At 42.3% G+C, this 18,976-nt stretch overlaps 1 protein-coding gene across 3 annotated transcripts in view; it reads left to right on the forward strand.

Moving 5' to 3' along the window:
• Positions 1-18,976, forward strand: part of Tbx15 (T-box 15) — a 113,913-nt gene that overhangs the window by 41,917 nt on the left and 53,020 nt on the right. The gene's annotated exons all lie outside the window — the stretch shown is intronic.

An 18,976-nucleotide genomic window follows, 5' to 3' on the forward strand; every position in this document is an offset into this window, starting at 1 on the left:
GCTCTGGAAAACAAAGCTGTGTGCTTTGCTGGCATTCTGAGCACTAAGGTGATTTTAGGAGATGGATAAAGGCAATTGTCATGAAACAGGTGCTGCCCACAAGTAACTCCAGGGAGGGCTCAGCCCAGCTTGCCAAGGATGGTGTGGAGTTTTCCGGCTCCAACAACTGGAGCCCCAGCAGTGCTGACAGAGGGCAGGGACTGGAAACATCAAGGAACGTCATCTCTCCAGTCCCAGCCCGAGACAGCTTGTACATTTCACATTTAGATGCAGAAGCCCTGAACACCTGCAGCATACAACTTTCTGCCTTCCGAGGGAGAGCGGATAGTCTCTTGCAGATGTCTAAGTGCAGACCTTATTTGTCGGAAAGCCTTCTGGCATCTGCGCAGAGGCATCCTGCATAACCCAGCACTCGGAGTGGGATGAGACATGAGATGATAGAGGAAGGAGCCAGCACAAATCCTGGTGCAGAGGAGTCCTTAACTCCCTACCTTCCTTTTGATTCCAAACCCCTGCTCTCCTGCTCCTCCGAGGAAACTGACCAGAACATGTACTTGAGTTCTTTGCTACCTTCCTACTACCTACCAATCATCTATCTGACAGGAGTTGTTAAATCATTGGATAAATGCTCAAGTATCTATGCTCAATTTTTTTTCTAATATTTGCAGTATTAGAACAGTAAGCATGGCTCTCCACCAATGCTTTGCCAATCTTTCCTTTACTCTTCCAGTTGCTGTTTTCTTTTCCTAGGATGGGAAAGCCAGGCAGAACTTTTAGGGAGTTGGTTAGCAGCTCAGCGAACGTAGTAAGTTAAAACTATGGGGCCTTGGCTTGGTGGAATTAATGTCCTTTTACAAAAGTACACCAGAGAGCTGTGCTCTCTCTATACACCAGGTGAGACACAGCAAGCAAGTGGATATCTAAAGCCAGAAAGAAGCTCTTACCAGACACCAACCCTACTACACATTGATCTGGGCCTCGGCGTCCCAAACTGAGAACATAAACTCCTATTGCTTAAACCATTAAAGCTTAATGGTGGAGATTTGCTCTCTCCCTGACATTTAGATACATACCTTCTTCCTGTGTCCTCCTATGGTTAAAAAAAAGAGAGAGATAGATAATGCAAGCTTTTAGGTATCTATGAAAGGGCACTAATTCATTTAGATGAAAGAGCTCCATTCTGGCAATTTTATCTAACCCTATGCATCTCCCTGAAGACTCATTACAAATATAAGATTTGGGAAAAAGACAATCTCCTAATACTGTCTTTATCTTATTTAAAACTTTGATAACTTTGTTCATGTTTTTATTTTGACCTTCTTGGAATGCTGCATTGAAATATTATTTATCTCAAATATTGAATGTTATGTTCTAGGCCAGGACCTTACTCATCATACCTTCCTTCTCTCAGAAACCTAACCCAGAGGTTGTGGATGAGGCAATGGGCTAAGACATGGATGCACGAGGGCTGGCCACTCACTGGATCAGTCCAACACTGATCATCTACGTCATTCCTTTTTCTCGTCCTTGCTTATCTTTGAGTGCATGATTGCATCTGCAGCACACTTTTCTTCTTCTGTAAGCAGTTAGAGTTTTATTTAGCATCAACATAATTAATTAAACACAACAGTCTATAACCAAGTGTAACTTCTCAGATTTCTCTGGGATGATCTGGGAACTCGAGTCCATTCTAAACCTTCAGCTTTGCTTGGCAACTCTTTAATTGTAACTTGAAAATTTGGGCTATCAGCACATGTAAAGAGTACAACTGCCTTTGCATTCCCTGACATGGTTAGTTTGTTCAAAATGATTACTTTTTCTTAAAAAAAAAAGATTTATTTATTTAATTTATGTATGTGAATGTATGTGAATTCACTGTCACTGTCTTCAGACACACCAGTAGAGGGCATCAGATCCCATGACAGATGGTTGTGAGCCGCCGTGTGCTTTCTGGGAATTGAACTCAGGACCTGTGAGAGAGCAGTCAGTGCTCTTAACTGCTGAGCCATCTCTCCAGCCCCATGATTACTTTTAATTTTTAAGTGATTTCAGATTTACAGAGGCTTGGAACCTGTCTCTGAACCCCCACAACCTTTCCTTTGGTTCGGCAGTTGTAGCTTCCAACTTTTTGTTTGTTTATTTTCTCTGTTTCTGTGACTTTAATTCACTTTTTACTTTTCCCTGGTAATTAAATTAGAATAATGGAAGCTTATACCTATTGTTGGAATAACAGCAGTACATATGAGACAGTCATCCCAAACTCCTAGCACAGCATCTTTTCTTTTCTACGTGGTGAATACACATTGGCTATCATATGTATTCATCATTACTTTATTTATTTATTTATTTATTTATTTATTTATTTATTTATTCACATCCCAAATCCTGTCCCGATCCCTGTCAGACCCTGCCTTTGTTACTCTGTGTAAATATGTGTGCATGTAATCACACTTAAACAGCTTCCAGATTCTTTGTAAGACACAGGTCTCATGTATCCATAGCTCACCTTTCCACACTCTGTAGGCTTTACTCTTGGTCCAAATGTTTCTTACTCATACCCTTTTTACTCACCCAAAAATTTAATCCAGAATCAATATCTTATTTATTTCCACCTCTGACTGAAATGGCGTGAAGAGGGCAGCATATAGAAAGAGATGCCCTGCTCATTGGTTCTAAGGTGTCCTGTCCTCCCATGGGTTCTATCTGGATCCTGTGGTGGAAAGTTCCCTTAATCCTCTTTAATCTGTCACTCTTACTCAGCCTTCTTTGTTGACCGTGTTAACTTAAGAAGTGCACGGATGAGCTACTTCGTGGGCAGCTCAGTGAGTAGGTCTGTGTGATATTCCCTTGGGTTTACACTGAGGGTAAGATAGAAGCACCATAAGGGTGAAGTATCATTATCAAAATCTGCTGATACTGGTTTATCCTGTTGGGGATGTTAACTCTGATCACTTGATTAACTGATACCAGCTATGTTTTTCCTATCTTCATGTAAAAATATTTTGCAAGTAATCCCATGGAGACATTTTAATACCTCACAAACATCTTGCTCCTAATCACAGTTTCATTTACCTCTTTTAGTATTCTTTAGACATTTTTGTCTCTACTTCAAATTTCACTTACATTACAAGGAAAGGAATTTTCTTTTGTCTGTCTGTTTGTCTGTCTGTCTGTCTAACTATCTATCTATCTATCTACCTATCATATTGTCGTTGATTTGGTCTGGGGAACGCTGCTGTGTGCTCATTTGCAACTGCACCCATTCTTTGAGCAATTCTGGACCTTCTGATGCACCAGGCTATTCCAAGAGCAATAGGATTTTATGTTGGTTTAGTACCTGCTCTGTTCTGATTCTAATTGAGGATGGAGTTTGGATTCCATGTGGAAAAGTGATAGTTTTAATGTCACTTGACATGGCCACTGCAGCATGCACATTTGCTGAGATGGTATCCCAGGTTTGCCCTAGAAAGCCCCCTTTTGGACCCATTGTTTTGAATTGCAAGTCTGGATGTGACTCATACAGCTACAGTGGATAATCATTTTGATTGAATTGGTTTATTGGGATTGTTAGGAATTGAAGTAAGGCTTCCTGGGGAGGAATTGGAGGAAGGCTCCCATCTCCATGGTCTCTCAATATACTTCTATTGGTTCATTTTTTGGTTGATAATATTTGATCTTCTTTGTTTTGATTAAATATGTATACACCTTTCCTGGAAAGATAGACTATTTTATAAATGGTGTTTTTATATCTGTACTATAGATCTCTATATGACATACTTACAAATGTCTGGGTCTGATATGAATAAGCCCTGGGCCCTCTAAATTGCCACTACATTTCCTTAGAGGCTAGGGTAGGATCATACATGTGATTAAGTCAGAATAGACTAAGCATATATATTTTTTTCACACTGTCTACATTATATTGTAATTGCCTTGGGGGTAAAGACCTGAATTATACTTATTAGCATTCTCCATTTGATATGTTTGGTAATTATTAATTGATAGCTTCTCTGGAGCAGATCCAATTGCTTTGAAATGTATGAGATTTGTTGATGCTTGAAAATATAGTTGTTTCTGGGTTAACCTATACTCATGGCTTTGGGAGGGTCTGGACTTTCCTTGTAAAGTCAAAAATCACTATAGCAATTCAGAGTTCAGTTTTCATCATCATATTACACAGAGAGGGGGAGGAAGGAGGGAGGGAGGGAGGGAGGGAGGGAGAGAGAGAGAGAGAGAGAAAATATGTTTTATTTAAGAGGCAGATAACCTTTTAAAAGGAAGAGGCTTAAGTATATTAAGAAGTTCAAGATGGAAGGAGGTGGCACATGCTTTTAATCCTAGCACTCTGGAGGCAGAGGCATGCTGATCTCTGAGATGCAGGGAGCCTATTTTACTGAATTCTAGGACAGCTAAGGCTGTATAGAGAAGTCATGCCTCAAAATTAAAATATAAAAAAGATTAGATGGAAATAAAGCGGTAGCCCAGATGATCCCCACTGGTGGACTGATGGGTAATCTTACTGCAAGGAAGTTCTTCCTTATAATCCACAAATGACAATGCGTAAGTGACATCAGTGTTGTCTATGTCTTGTGAAGATGGGCTATGGAAAGATGGCATATACTCTGTTTCTTTCCTTGGTTCCCACTCCTGGGCCAACTGAAGTTTAAAGCATAAATTCTTGAGATGCTGGGATTTTTCTTCTTTGTGGTGAGAGCAGGTTCTGAAATAACTTGGGAACTGTGTTGTGCAAAGAGCTTTCAAATGATGCAGAACACCTAGTTAGGTTCTCCTCTCACTCAATGGTGGAAACCAACAGTTAGATGAAGGCACTCCCCCAAGGTGAAATGAATATCAGCTTGACTTATTAATCCCAGAAATGTTCCCTGTCTTTGAGATTTGCTGGTAGGCATGCTTGCCTTAAGTGAAATGGTTAGACTTTTCTTTAAGCACATGAGCTCTCTTGCTATTTTGGGCAATCAGTCTCTACACACACACACACACACACACACACACACACACACACACACACACACATACACACACACACACACACACACACACACACACACAAACATGCTTAATCAGGAACGAGGGCAGAGTGAATTCCATCAACTTTGTCCTGCCCTGCATTACAGTGTCTTGCTCGGTCAAGGAAATGCTCTTAAAGAGTTTGTTCTCTTCTGTGACCATACTCTCTGGATTTTGATTAGACATTGCAGTATGTAATGTACCCCTATTTTAACAGGCATCCCTCCAAATGAGGATACAATCTGGCTCACAGTGGATGATAGCTCTGCCCCTGAGATCTCCCGGGGACAAGCTGGTGCTTTTAGAACTGCCTGATGCCTTGATCTTAATTTATCTGTTGTATTCAATATCACTGGAAGCCAGGAAAGGGCAAATGGCCGACCTCTGTTTCAGGACTATGATATTGCACCTACTTCAAGCTCCCTTTGATCCTTGCTTTGGCTAGCCAAGTAGGGGAGCTCCTTTAGTGTTCCCTGGTCCCTAGAGTTGATCTGACTTTGTTACTTTATGATATTTAGTGGTTTTGTTACCATTCAACCTGATGGCAGCTTGGGGCTTGGAAAACCAGTGCCAAGTATCTGATTAGACTGAAGTTGTTTTCCAGGCGTCCACATTCAGATCAGTGACCTCAGCGACTGTCTGTCCAGTGACAGTTTTTGAGAGTTAGGATCTGGACCTTGTTTGGTATTTCAGATTATGAGAACTTTGAACAGTGGGCAAATGCTGTTGTAGATAACTTACAGTGCTCATGTTAGATCTGCTCCCACTTTTGAAAGGAACCACCCTTTAGTTCATTTTAGAATACCTATTTAGGACCAATTTAAGCATTTTGAGATAATGTATACCTTTTTAGGGGATAAAAATTAGTCATGTATTCATTTAAAAGTTTGACTATCTTGAGTGAAGGTCAATTGACTTAAAACAATCTTGAAACAAACCCTATGTGTAAAATGTTAGCTCTGGGTTAGGAAGTCATGGATTTTAGATAACTTCCCTATGTGCAGTATCATACATATTTTAAACACATGACCTTAATTTTCAAAAGAGATTTATTTATTTTAGGGAGCGATTGGAGAGAAGACTCAGCAATTAAGTGCAATGACTGTTCTTTTAGAGAACCCAGGTTCAATGCCCAGCACCCAGATGGTTGCTCATGACCATCTCTAACTCCCTCCCAGGGGATCTGATACCCTCTACTGGCCTCCTTGGGCACTGCATGCCACAGGTTCACAGATATATACAAGTTGGTGAGATATCCTATACTCGTGAAAATAAGTAAGTAAATAAATAAATGATTGACTGATTTTATGTGCATGAGTGTTTTGCCTGCATATCTGCAGGTGCACATTTGCATGCCTGGTGCTCAAAGAGCTAAGAAGAGGGTGTTGAAACCCCTGGAAGTGGAGTTACAGAGAGTTGTGAGCCACTATGTGGGTGCTGGGAGTGGAACCCCAGATCCTCTTTAAGAGCAACAAATGCTCTTCGCCATTGAGTAATCTGTCCCGCTGCAGCCCATGGTCTTCTCCTGACCACCTTCCAGTATCGTTTGAAATCTTATTGTGTTAACTATACTAACTAAAACAAATCTATAATTAGAAGTTTGAGTCTCTCATCTTTTATTTTCTAGTTGGAATGAGATGCTGGCAGACTCATGTCTCTGAGACAGGGAGTCAAGAAGAAAGGAGAAGAGGAAAGACTCTGTGTTTCAGTCAGGGCTCTGTAGGAGTTAGTTTACTCCTGTTCTGCTTTCGTGTCTCTTTTTTATTTTGTTGGTTTATCTGTGGCTCTGTGGACAGAACAGAGCCTCTCACATGCTAAACAAGTGCTCTATGAGCCAAGATACAATCCCAGTCCTTTATCTCCTCATTTTTGTATTCTGTTCCAAGTTTTGTTCTATCTTTTGTTTTCTGGGTAATTGAATCAAGGAGTTAAAACAAAGGGGAACATTTAGAACGATTTGAACTTCATCAATTCATTTATGAGAGTAAGGTCATTTGCTATCTGGAAAAGATATCAGTGTCCGAAGTGACTTTAGTGACTGAATCAAATCTCAATGAAAAGCCCCTTAGTGACAGCCATAGGTTTTCCCTAGAAACCAGTCCCTGAAACCATGGAAAAATGGTAGTATTGAATTATTTATTAAAAAAAAAATGAAATGGCCCCTTTTCTTCCAGCTCATTTCCTGGCTGCTTTTCTTATTTATACACTGTGGTAAGAGTCCTGAGCTGAGGGAAGCTTTAAATATGGAAATGTGGGTTTTTCAGCCTCTGCAAGTCTTTGATTCCCAACAGTTTTTCCTAGTGGTTTTATGTACCTCATTTTCTGAGAGGACAGACTTTCAGGCAAAACAGCAGCAGCAACAACAATCAACTTGATCTCTATGATTTGTGGGCCCCACTGCAAGGAAATAGTTTTCTTCTTATCTTTCCGAGCAAGAGAGAGATGCTGTTGCACTCCTAGGTGTTGAAACTCCAACGGCTAAGCCCCCTGCCCTCCTGCACTCAACCTATCCTGTGTGGGAGTTTGGTGTCTGTGTGCTTAGGAGAAAGAGGGTGGAGGTGCCTGCAGCTAAGAGCTGGCCCTAGAAATTGAAAAGATCCTGTAAAAGGGTGGGTGGAGACTGTTGTTCTTTGTCAGATGAAAACTTGTACCCTAAAGATTGGAGAATTGAGTCTTGATTTCAGCTTTGAAGACATGGTTGGCTTTAAGTGCATAAAATTAGTATTTTTAACTATAGCCCCACTGAAGCCCTATACTCTGTTAACTGAAAGTCCCAAGTCACACTCTGCTTTCTAACACTGGTAGATTCTGGGCCTTTTCACACTTGCAGCATAGAAGGAAGAAGCAAGAGTCATAACCTAGGTCAAGGTTATAGGTCAAGGTTATAGGTATGGAGGGTGAGTCAGGCCCTTATAGGGACTCTGGGCACTGACCTGAAAAGTAGGGAGCCTTATTCACAGTACAGTGCAGTTTGTCAAGTATGGGAGCATAATTCAGCCTAGGGTCATGTTAACCTTCGTGTTTTCCTACCTGTGCTTAGGGACCATAGTGGGACTCAGCTCACGCCATGAGGCAAGGCAGAAAATAGCACCTGCGGCTTGAGCAGGTGAACTTTAATGCCTGCCAAGGAGAGCGTGGAGGCCTTGCCAGCAGGAGGGGGAGGGCCCCGGCCCAGGATTCAACAGATCTGCTCTGGGCAGGGAGCCAACAGCTGTTATTATTGTTACCCAAACCCCTCCAGTGGCCTTTCTCCAGCTGGGTGACGCTTGGGCACACAAGTCACTCTTACTCCTCAGCAGAAGGTTGTCCCTGCTTCCTGTTGAGGGGACCCACATGTAGTAGTTGCTTGCACAGAACTCTACAGAAACTAATGTAGGATTAGTCTAAGAATTCAGCCTACTGGAGGGGAGGAGGGATCTCATTGTTGGGAAGATAAAGGGTTTTTTTTTTTTTTTTTTTTTTTTTGTCATCTGGACAGTTGGAGTTTGATTTTAAATCACTAGGTCATGTGACTATTTATTTATTTTCCTTGTTGAGAAAATTTATTGTAATCAGATTGTAATTTCTACTTATCTGTTTTATGGAGTGTGCTGTTGTCTTTGCTTATAACTGCTCAGCTCCTGACTTGATTCATGTTTCTGTCTGTTTTAACGGGTTTAAGTTTGTTACAATATGAAAGTTGCCACATGTTGGGTTTGAGAGTGGGTAGCTGGTACCAGTGCCTTTCTGGGTGCCATTATGAACCTAGTGGGCCTTTCTCTACTCACTATCTCACTGGCAAGGAACCAAGATCACACACTAACTGACCCAGCTGTTCCTCCTGTGAGAAATAGGGAACACACTGAGGTATTCTGCTGGGGTACCAGCAAGTTTGGAGAAAATAAAGTGCTCTCACCCCACCTCTCTCTCCCACTTCTTTTATGTCTTCATTCTTGAAGTGCTGTGCTTCAAGCCCAGGCGTCTCATGCATGCTAGGCTAGTGCTGTGCTATCCAGCCATACTCCAGCCCTGCATGTATTTTCCTTTTAGAGACAGTCTTGTGTATCCCAGGTTGTCCTCCAACTCTCTCTTCAGGTGAGGATGATTTTGAACTTCCTACCCTCCTATGTGTACTTCTGCAGTGCTGTAGGATTATAGGGTACATTGACATTGCCAGTTTATGTGGGAATTGTGCCCAGGGCTTTGTGCATGTTATGCCCTTGTGTCACATGTTAAGTTGTGTCATTTTACACAACTGAGCTAGGTCCCCAGAGTCATTATTTTGTTGTTTTTTGAGACAGTCTCATTGTCCAGCTCAGGTTGGCCTGGAACTTACTCAGTTTTCTCATCCCAGCATCCTGACCTGGGGTTATAGGCACCATCCTGCCTGGCTCTTGGTTTTCTTCAGAAGAGTTGTATCTGGTATTCTGAGGAACTTTAATTTCTGCTCTGGCATGAGAATGAAGACAGGTCCATTCTTATCAAGAAATGGATGTCAGATGCTCATTTAAAACAGCAAGGACAATGAGAAGAAAAAGGATCTCGTGGGTCATAGATCTCAGGCCAGCCCTTCACACAGGCTTCTCTGGGAAACTGCCTCTGGGGCCTGCATCTGTGACTCCCTCTGTAACCAGGTCCTTTTACACTGTTTTTTGAAGTGTTCTTGATAAACACTTCAGTGGGACAATATATCTCTTTTCCTCAATTCACTTTGTTGAAGACCACAGATGAGACCATATTGTTAGAGCTTCTGCCTCCAGGATGCCTAAAGAACAGGTCATCTTCATGCCTATGAGACTTGGATGTGTTCATCTTGAGTCCCTTCTCCTGAATCTTTATCCTGTTCCCTCCCAGGGAAGGACTTTCAGTGATGAAGTCATAGGTCTCAAGTCACAGAAAGAATCTCTCCTTCACAAACAAACTAGCGCACAGAGACCTTAATGACATGGGGGTAGGACTGTGAAGGGGACCTCTCATCCCTGAAGAGGAGCCGAGTGCTGTGTTGTACCTGTAGCATTTTCTATTTATTCCTCCCAACCCACTCCTCTAAGTTATGACATGTAACTAGAGTTCTATTAAGTAAAATACAGAGCATTTATTGTGTACTCATGATACAGGCCACTATTTCAAGCTAGTTGTTAGCAGATACTTTGAGTGCAGATATATCCTGAGCACAGATAAATAGACATCTTAGAGAATCTGGGCTGAATGGTGGGTAGGCTGTGTGTCAAATGAAAGAAATTTAAGAGAGACTTGGAGAAACTCATGGAGAGATCCGGAGGCAGTCTAATTTATGGATCCTAAGTCCAGAGCATCTGTTTTCTCCCCATCTCCTCCCACATCTCAGCTGTGGCAGTCTAGATCACTTTGAGCCATCAAGCCAGCACTGACAGAGGGACAGAAAGCATAGCAGTTGCTTCTGTTAGCCTCACACTTGAAGGCCTGGGCTAAGGGACTCTCACAGTCAGTTGGCTGCCAAGGCCTTTGGCTTTCTTAAATGACTTGAACACACACTGATGTTTCAAGGCTGGGTGCTCCCCAGCTGGAGCCCTGAGAATGCTTGCGTGGCAATCCCCAGAGAAGGAAACTCCCACAAAGTAAATCATCAGGACCGATGGTTTCCATCCAAGAGCTGAGGAGGAAATGAAGTGTGAAATAGCATAGATTCTGACGAAGACATTAGTTCTCCATTAAAACCACAACTGTGTCAGAGCAGACGTTCGTTAACGTGATGACCTTATCACCAGAGAAGAAAGATTAGTGGCTTCTCAGAGGCCCCTGGAAAACCTGGACCACTTGGAAAGAGCAACACATGGTATGGACAATGACATCGTGGACTTTACTCTCTGAAAGCAGGTAAAAGGGACATTGTGTGAGCCCAGGTGGTCTTCAGTAGAGACCTTAGAAAGACTGCCATAGTGAACACCTGGCACTAATGCCGCTCCTCTGTCCTCCTCTGTTCCTGAAAGACATCACGAATCAATCTGTTACTCTCTCCTTTGATCTTAAATTTGGCTTCATGGGTCTCAATTCTGAGCCCCCAACTGCCACCATCAATGAGTAGATGACTTGTACCATGGAAAGCATTTGTCTTCCCACTGGAAGGAGATACCAGATTGTCCCCATTGAGAAATGTTATTTTTTTTCCTTATGAACAAATGGCTGCTTTGCATGCAGATGAGTAGAAAATCAGATTAAAGCAGAATGCACTTAGTGTCGTATGGAACAAGTTTGCACCATGGTTTCTCCAATGGGTCACCACTGGGGAGGTGATACAGGGGTCAATGGAGCAAGTTGAGTGAGTCTATTGCTAGCAGCCCTGGCCTGTAGTCTCTAGTCTACCACAAGATACCTTGTGACTGGGTCACACCTTACAGAATTCAGGCTTTGAGACGAAACACTGGGAGAAGTTTGTCTAGAGCTTCGCTTCACCGAAGCAAATGCTTATCGTCTCCATTGTACAAACCAGGCAATAGCTATCTAGCAATAGGAAATGAAGCACTTCACACTGGGGAGTTGTGATGGGAAGGGGGAGTGAGCTGCATGAGCATGAGGAAGTAGGCAGAATCCAGAGAACTGGAATCCCACTGAGCCACACTGCTCCCTCCCGAAGTCTCAATTTCTTCATCTCGAATGGACGAATGGACGTGGCGCTCAGTTTTAGCAGTGTTTGAAGTTCATCAAGAGATTGCTGTGAGGGAAAAAGATTAGCTGTGATGTTGATAATGGGCATTTGCAAGTGCATTTACAGTTTACAAAGTGCTTCATGTGCATTATTGTGCTCTTCTGGTGACTCATCACATTGGGCATGTGGCAATGTGGGCACTCCTCACAGCTGGGGGCAGAGCACTGGCCAGGGAAGGTAGCTTCCTTCAGGTGACATCTTTCTGAAGGGAAGGAACCCGGGCTCACTCTTCTGCTTTCAGATTCAAATCCAAGGTTCCTTTTCACAGGAAAATGATGAATAATTCAGAGTTGACTTGATTTATCATTCACTTTGATGACAGCAAAGCGTCTTCAGTGTCACCAGGTGGTAAAAATAGACCTTGAGCCACCAGGGCAAGGAGGTTCTCTGCAGTAGACAAATTGAGCTCACCACAGTGTCCTTTCCTCTGGCAGACTGGGCCACCACAGCCTTTAGGAAAGCCTTGGCATGGGCAGCCCCACCACCTGCTGTGCCTAGTTGCTGCTTCTCAGTGCCAGTGACACACACACACACACACACACACACACACACACACACACACACACACAGCCTCAGAGGATATGGGATAGGAGTTTCTGAGGTTGTGGGGTCACCCACAGAGTCCAGAGAGCATATTTCTGGCCAAGGAACTGTGTGTCTCTCTTTACAACAGCAAAGTTGGTGTGGTTTTGGCCAATGAGAGTAAGAAACTAGTGAGCACCGAGTTTCTGTGCCACTGATGCTTTACTGAGACTTTGGGAAGAAGAGTGAGAAAGTATAACTACGGAGTCTAAAACGAAAAAGCCCCTGACTATACATAGCACATCTCCCTGACTTCCCTGAAGGATCTGACTTGTATGTCAGAGGTATATGTGGTTACCATGAAGATGAAGGGGGGAAGAAAGATGCAGGTAGGAAAACTACCTGTGTTACTTTGGGAGACTGAGGCAGGATGATCAGGCCAGCCTGGGCTACATGAGATATGGTCTTGAAAATATAGTTGAATATCTGATCTCTATGAAATAACCTTACGAATGACATTTGAATTTTAAATAGATTCTCATGGTACATTTATTTATAGTCTTATCTTACGCTTTTATTGCTTTTATTATAAGGGCGCTCTATACTGAGTGCTATATTTGTACTTGATAACACTCATGTAATACTTCATATAATAAGGAAAACCCACCTTCATTGTTAAGTCAACTTAGATTATACAAAGATGATAGTACATACAATAAAAATTTAACATATACAACAGCTCATATGCCATCAATAAGATCCCATCCTCCTGACTTGTGAATTCTTGGGGAAAATGATTTCCATGTGTTTCTAAAATGACTTAAAATTTTTGAGTGGTTGGTGGTCCACTACTTCTAAATATCTGACCTGTCAAAATGCCATCTTTAAACTTCAGTGATGCATAGAGGCTTGGAATTAGCCAGGGTTGGATTTATTATAGAACAAAGGGAGGCAATGAGTAACACGGCCATCTGAGCAGGACTTGGGGCGGGTAATCCTTGAATGGATTAGATGCCATGATCCTAAAACCACATTCTCTGAATGTTGGTTCCTTGCCCAGAAATGGGGAAAGGCCAAACACTATTGCCTTTTAAATGACAGGGTACCTATGAGGGACTCTGGTTAGAGACAGTTGGTGGAGAGTTGGGGGTCAGTCTTCTTTTCTCTTGTGGTTTATCATCACTGAGAGCCTAGAGACCCTCTGCATGCAGCAAGCCCCCAAACTGACAGCCTACACAATTAGTGGTATAAATGATCAGACTGCACCCCCACTTTTTGGGTGGAAGACAGTGTATTAAAGTGTAAGTGTGTAAAACTGTCTCTTATCGCTAAAAGAATTATCTTGAAACTATTATGGGACTCTACTAGAATACTTTAAAAAGGGACATAGAAGCTGCTAAAAAGATGAATTGAGTTATTATCACTGTCTCATAAAGTCCATATATATATATATATATATATATATATATATATATATATCCTGAGCACTTTCAAAATGTATTTTCAGGGGAATTTATCCTTGTATCAGTTGTCCATGTGAACAGTACTAATCTTGTATTGAGTGATTTTTATCATTCTCTCTCTTTGGTCATCTTTCGCAAACTTTACTTTAAAAAGTATGGTTATTCAAAGTTGTATTATATAATAACATTCATGGAAAACTGGAGTCCTCTTTCTGAGGAGAAAACAGATCATCAGAAATTTATCTTGAACTCCCTACTCCCTTGGAGGAGGGGACCTTGAATCACAAGCCCAGGAGCTCAGGAAATCTCTTGTTACTCTGAGATGGGTTGGAACATGGTACGGTGCCCAAAGCTTCTAAATACAGTTCGGGCTTGGTCATCATGACAGTTGCTGAACTGGCACCATTACGGGAATTGAAGTGGGAGCTCTGACAGTGCTTAAATGCCATGGCTTCTGGGCTCCAAGTCTTCCCAGGCCGGGAGGCAAGAGGCAGTGTGGAGCCTTATGGGGAGAAGGGAAGGCGTGACTTTGGCATGGAAATCCTGCAGAGGCTAATGACACTGCCACTCCTTCAGAGAGCAATAGACACAAACACAGCAGCTATTTTAGAAGCTGTCAGCTTCTGAATTGCTGACATACTTGGAGGACACTGTCTCTTCAAAGGTCATTCTGACCCTTCAAGGTAGGTAGTTCTGGGGAAAGATGGAGGCTCATGTAGACAAGTTCTTGATCAAGGAGCCGGTGGGATCAAGTGACCATGTACAGATTACCCCAGGAGTTAGGGGTTGGGTTAGGAATAATATGCTGACTCTGGGATTCCCAAGTCAATCTACACAGAGGGCAGAAGGCAATTCCCAACTCCCTCCACCTGCTACCCCTTGGCCATCACCTAGTATCCATTCTGGGGTTAGAGACCCTTGATGCATTCCTTTTTGGGAAGGGTAGGGGAAGATAGGAAGGACTCAAGGAGCTGAGCTTCCCTTGGAGGCCCAGGAACATGAGAGGTATGAGGGTAGACTTCAAGTTTTGCAAGTATCTTAAGCTCAGCCAGCAAGTTATAAAGACAGAGACAAATCATGCATGAATCCAGGATGTTTCTCTCGCCTCCAGCGTTTGCCCTGTGTTCACAAAGGGAACTTTTTTTTCTGCTATCAAAACATCTGATCTCTGCTCTCTCTCCTTCCCTGATTTCCCCTTCTCTCTCTTCCTCCCTCCCACCCTATCCTTTTATCCCTTACTTCCTCTTTTCCTTACTCCCATCTTCTTTTTCTCCTTCCTTCTTCCCTCCTTCTCTCTTTCCTTCCTTCCCTCCTTCCCTTCCTTCTTTCCTGTCCATCTGTCTCTATCTTGCCATGTAGTCCATCTCAGATTTGCTTAGAACTTGTGATCACCTGTCTCAACCTCCCCAGTGTTGAGATTACAGGTGCAAGCTATTATTACATCTGGCTGGCTTCCTCACGTGTGTGTGTGGGATGGTAGATGACCTAATATTTTTATTCAGAACTCCATAGTTGCTTTTCTCTTTAACACTTCTGGGTGGGGGCCACTAGGCATGTTACTTCGCCCATCTTTCAAAGGTCTAGAATGTCCAATCTTGGCCTCCGCTCTCTCCCCACAGGCATTTCACTTACCACCAATCTTCTTTCCCCTACCTCCCCCCTCCCCACCCCCAACACACACACTGTGTGTTTCCTCATCTTGCACTAGAGCACTCTTGGCTTGGTTGTTGAGCTGGAGTCAGGGCTCTCTTCAGCCTCCTACATCTTGTTTATTTCTCTCCATATTTTGGGGGCTTCAGTCTTATCAGCAATAGTTATTTTCTCTGCTTGCTCTGCAAGTGTTGCTTTCCTGGACCCTTCTTTATGGACAGCCTATGGGAATTCAGCAGTCTTCCTCCTTGTCTTTTGTTTTTCCAGACTGAGGTGAGGCTGGGAGGGTAGCACTTAAGTAGACCATACAGAAATGAGCATTCTTAGACAATGGTTTCATTGCATCTTTGTTTTTGCTCTGTCCTTCTTACCATTTATCCTAACACCATACAGATTTGATAGTTATTTTCTCTCTTGGTCCTGAAGCTCTTTCAGCTATGATCATTTTCTGTTCTGTATTTTACAAACTCTTTGTTGGGATATGCTTTTCTTCATTTGCAAGGACACAGAGAATATAGGCAAATGACCACAAAAACTCACAGACCTTTCCAAATGATAGAAAGGACTAGATGTCCTACTCTGTGCCAGAGGCTGTCCTGGGAGTCACCAGTATCTCTTGATTATTTCCACTTAAATAAATGCTGTGTTTGGAAAGGGCATGCCTCTTTCACAATCATGTATTTGAATCTCTGTGACTCTAGAGGCTGATGCCTCTCCCTTTAATTCACAGCACTTATGCAAGCATGTCTTGCTCCAGGCAGCAGGCACAGTACTGTTCAGCAGACATGGAGGCTCAGCAGCTGTCTGTCTGTGTAGAAACCATTCCTGGGTAGAAATCCACCTCTCAAGGGGGGGCTTTGTATTTCATGTTCAGCCTCACTGTGTGGAATGACGTAGGACTTGATTCTTTATTCATCTTCTCTGCACGACTACAGGTTTCTCTCCTTCTCAGGCTCTTACAGAAGAGAGCCAGCGGCTGAGTGCTTTCTAGGTGCTTGCCTATGGTTGCTACTTTATAGAAGCTGCTGGACTCACTGGCTTCACTCAAAGCCCCTGGAATGTTTCAAGTCAGACTTTGCCACTATGTTTAACACAACTCACAGGCCTAGTTCAGGCTGTGAAGTCAGGAGGCAGCAACCTTAGGATTTAATGGAGATTTTGCTGGGAGAATTAAGACACCTTAGTACTAGGGATATATTTATCTTCTGGAAGAAGATCAGAAGAACAACACTAAGACTTTTAAATTAATGCTAGACCATCTTCTACCTCTTTTCGATCAATGTGCCTTATCTTGCTCTGCTAAAATATAGCATTTTATCCATCCATCTATCCATCCATCCATCCATCCATCCACCCAGCCATCCATCTATCCATCAACAAGTAATATTTCATTGAGTATATAGCAGGTGCATGTTTTATATATAGCAGGAGAATGTTTCAGGGACTAAAGGTACAAGAGGCACAACACAGCTGTGATGTGGGGCACACTGATTGCTGTTTTCCGTACATTTCTTGTAGGTTTTACTGCCATACTATTGTTATAAAATCCCTTACTCTGGAAGACCTTCCTTCCCTTTTACTTCTAAAAGATGTCTTAGATGAAGAGGTTCCTCTTGACTCTAAATTCTCACTGTGATGCTTTTTTTTTTCTCAGTTGAGAACACATGAAAATTAGTATTGTATCCATATCTATTGATAATGTAATTCTGGAACTGCACATATATACACATATTGTCCACAGTTCATAAAAGTTTTATACAGTGGTTATTGATAGAGCACTCTGTAGATTATAAAAATAATTGTGAAGAGATGGAGTTCTTGCTTAAGGTAGACAGTTGGAAGGAGAAAGATGAACTCTAGAATGTCATCTTTTAAATCCCATAACCCAATTGGCATGTTGCGTTTGGAATACTCTACAGTTTTAGACTTATCTATGGATTTACCCCGCCTCTCTGAACAATTTTCTAAAAATCTTGAAGCATAGTTCATGTATCAGCATAAACTTTTTGCATATCACCAGACACATATAATCAATCACTATTTGCTAGACAAATATGTGATTGAATGAACGGATGGATTCAGAGTAGTAAAGAGGTTATTGTGTCTACGTGATAAAGTTGTTGGGTTTTAAATATGTAGTTGGAGGTCTCCTGAGTGTCACTTGAAGGGCTCTATGTACTCCTGGGTGTGCTCAAATGTCTCTCCTATTCATGTGCTGAGAATTAGCACCACCGAGGACACTGTCCCCAGATGTCACAGTTAAGTTATACTTACTGCTTAGAAATCGGGTGTTTAGCTCTTTCTTCCCTTTTAGCACATCAGTATGCCTGTGTGTTAACTGGTGCCTAATGAGCACATTCTACAAAGCTATGAGGCAGGTTTTGAGGAAAGCCTGTTTTCCAGTGTGCAGGAAGCAAAGCAATGATGGCTGAAACGAGTGCTGTAATAGCAGTGGCTGGCACTGAGGTGTTGGTCACAGGATGGAAGCCATGGATGCAAAGAGCAAAGATGCACGCTGGCTCGGGAATGATCTGATATGTCACATTAGCCAGGACAAGTGCCAACATCCCCAGGAAGGGGCCCGAGTGGACAGAAGCTAGCTTAAAATTTACCAATAAATTCTGAAGACTACCCAGCTGGTTAGCATCAACTTGTGAAGGACTTTTGATGCAAGGTGTTTATTTAGCTTGGGTATTGTCCTGTGGCTTGTGGGCCATTTTTTGCTTATTTCACTTGTGTATTGTTCATCATGAATATTTTCTGAACTAGAAAAAATCTGTCTCTCAAGACTTAAATTTGTAGGAGAGCAAAACAAATCTGTAATTAAGGCTGTGTTAGAAAATCCAAGATCCATGCATTTGTCTTATTTTCTCTTGGTCCTCCTGGCACTGGCGAATCTTGCATGCTCTTTGACACTTGTCTTTTCATGACATACTTTAGCAGTTGTTATCACCAGCTAAATTCTCTTCAAGAAGGGTTATCCAATTAGGACTGTCAGAAACTTCTAGGTCGTGAAATGTGACCATAATTAAATCTAAATAAACTGGAATCTGAACAAATAGGAACCAACGTCATTCCCTTGACATGTCTTTCAGTGTTTTCAATTGTTTTTCAAAATCCAAACATCTTGCAGCCACCACCCATTCTGTTACTTGGCTTATCACTCTAGCTTAAAGCAAGGGGGTGATCTGATGGCGACAGTGACCTTCAGTGTCTGCCTTCTTTGGATTTTTCATTGGGTAAGACTGTGGATAGCAAGTGAAATCCAACAAGAGGACATCTACACTTGTGCTTTCTTATATAACAATGTTTAGATTAATGAAGTGATATTAAATGTTGCTGATTATGACTATCTTGGTGCTAGGGAAGGAAAACTCCCATGTGACTTGTTTGGCTCTTTTCCTCTCCCAGAAGAGTTGGCAACATTTTTGTTTCCGGAGAACTGTCTTGTGACTGAACAGCTTAGAAGGTTCCAGATCTTCACATGGGCAACAGGGGAGAGTGGAAAGAATACTGACCCAAACGTCAGACTAACTCATGTCCCATTCTATTCTAACATGGGTTATGTAATACAGGAGAAGCCATTACTCACAAACAAGCCTCTGTCTCTACTTGTAAAAGCTATAGCAAAACCAAACCAATCCAAAAA

This window comes from Mus musculus, chromosome 3, assembly GCF_000001635.26.
Source record: "Mus musculus strain C57BL/6J chromosome 3, GRCm38.p6 C57BL/6J".
NCBI lineage: Eukaryota > Metazoa > Chordata > Mammalia > Rodentia > Muridae > Mus > Mus musculus.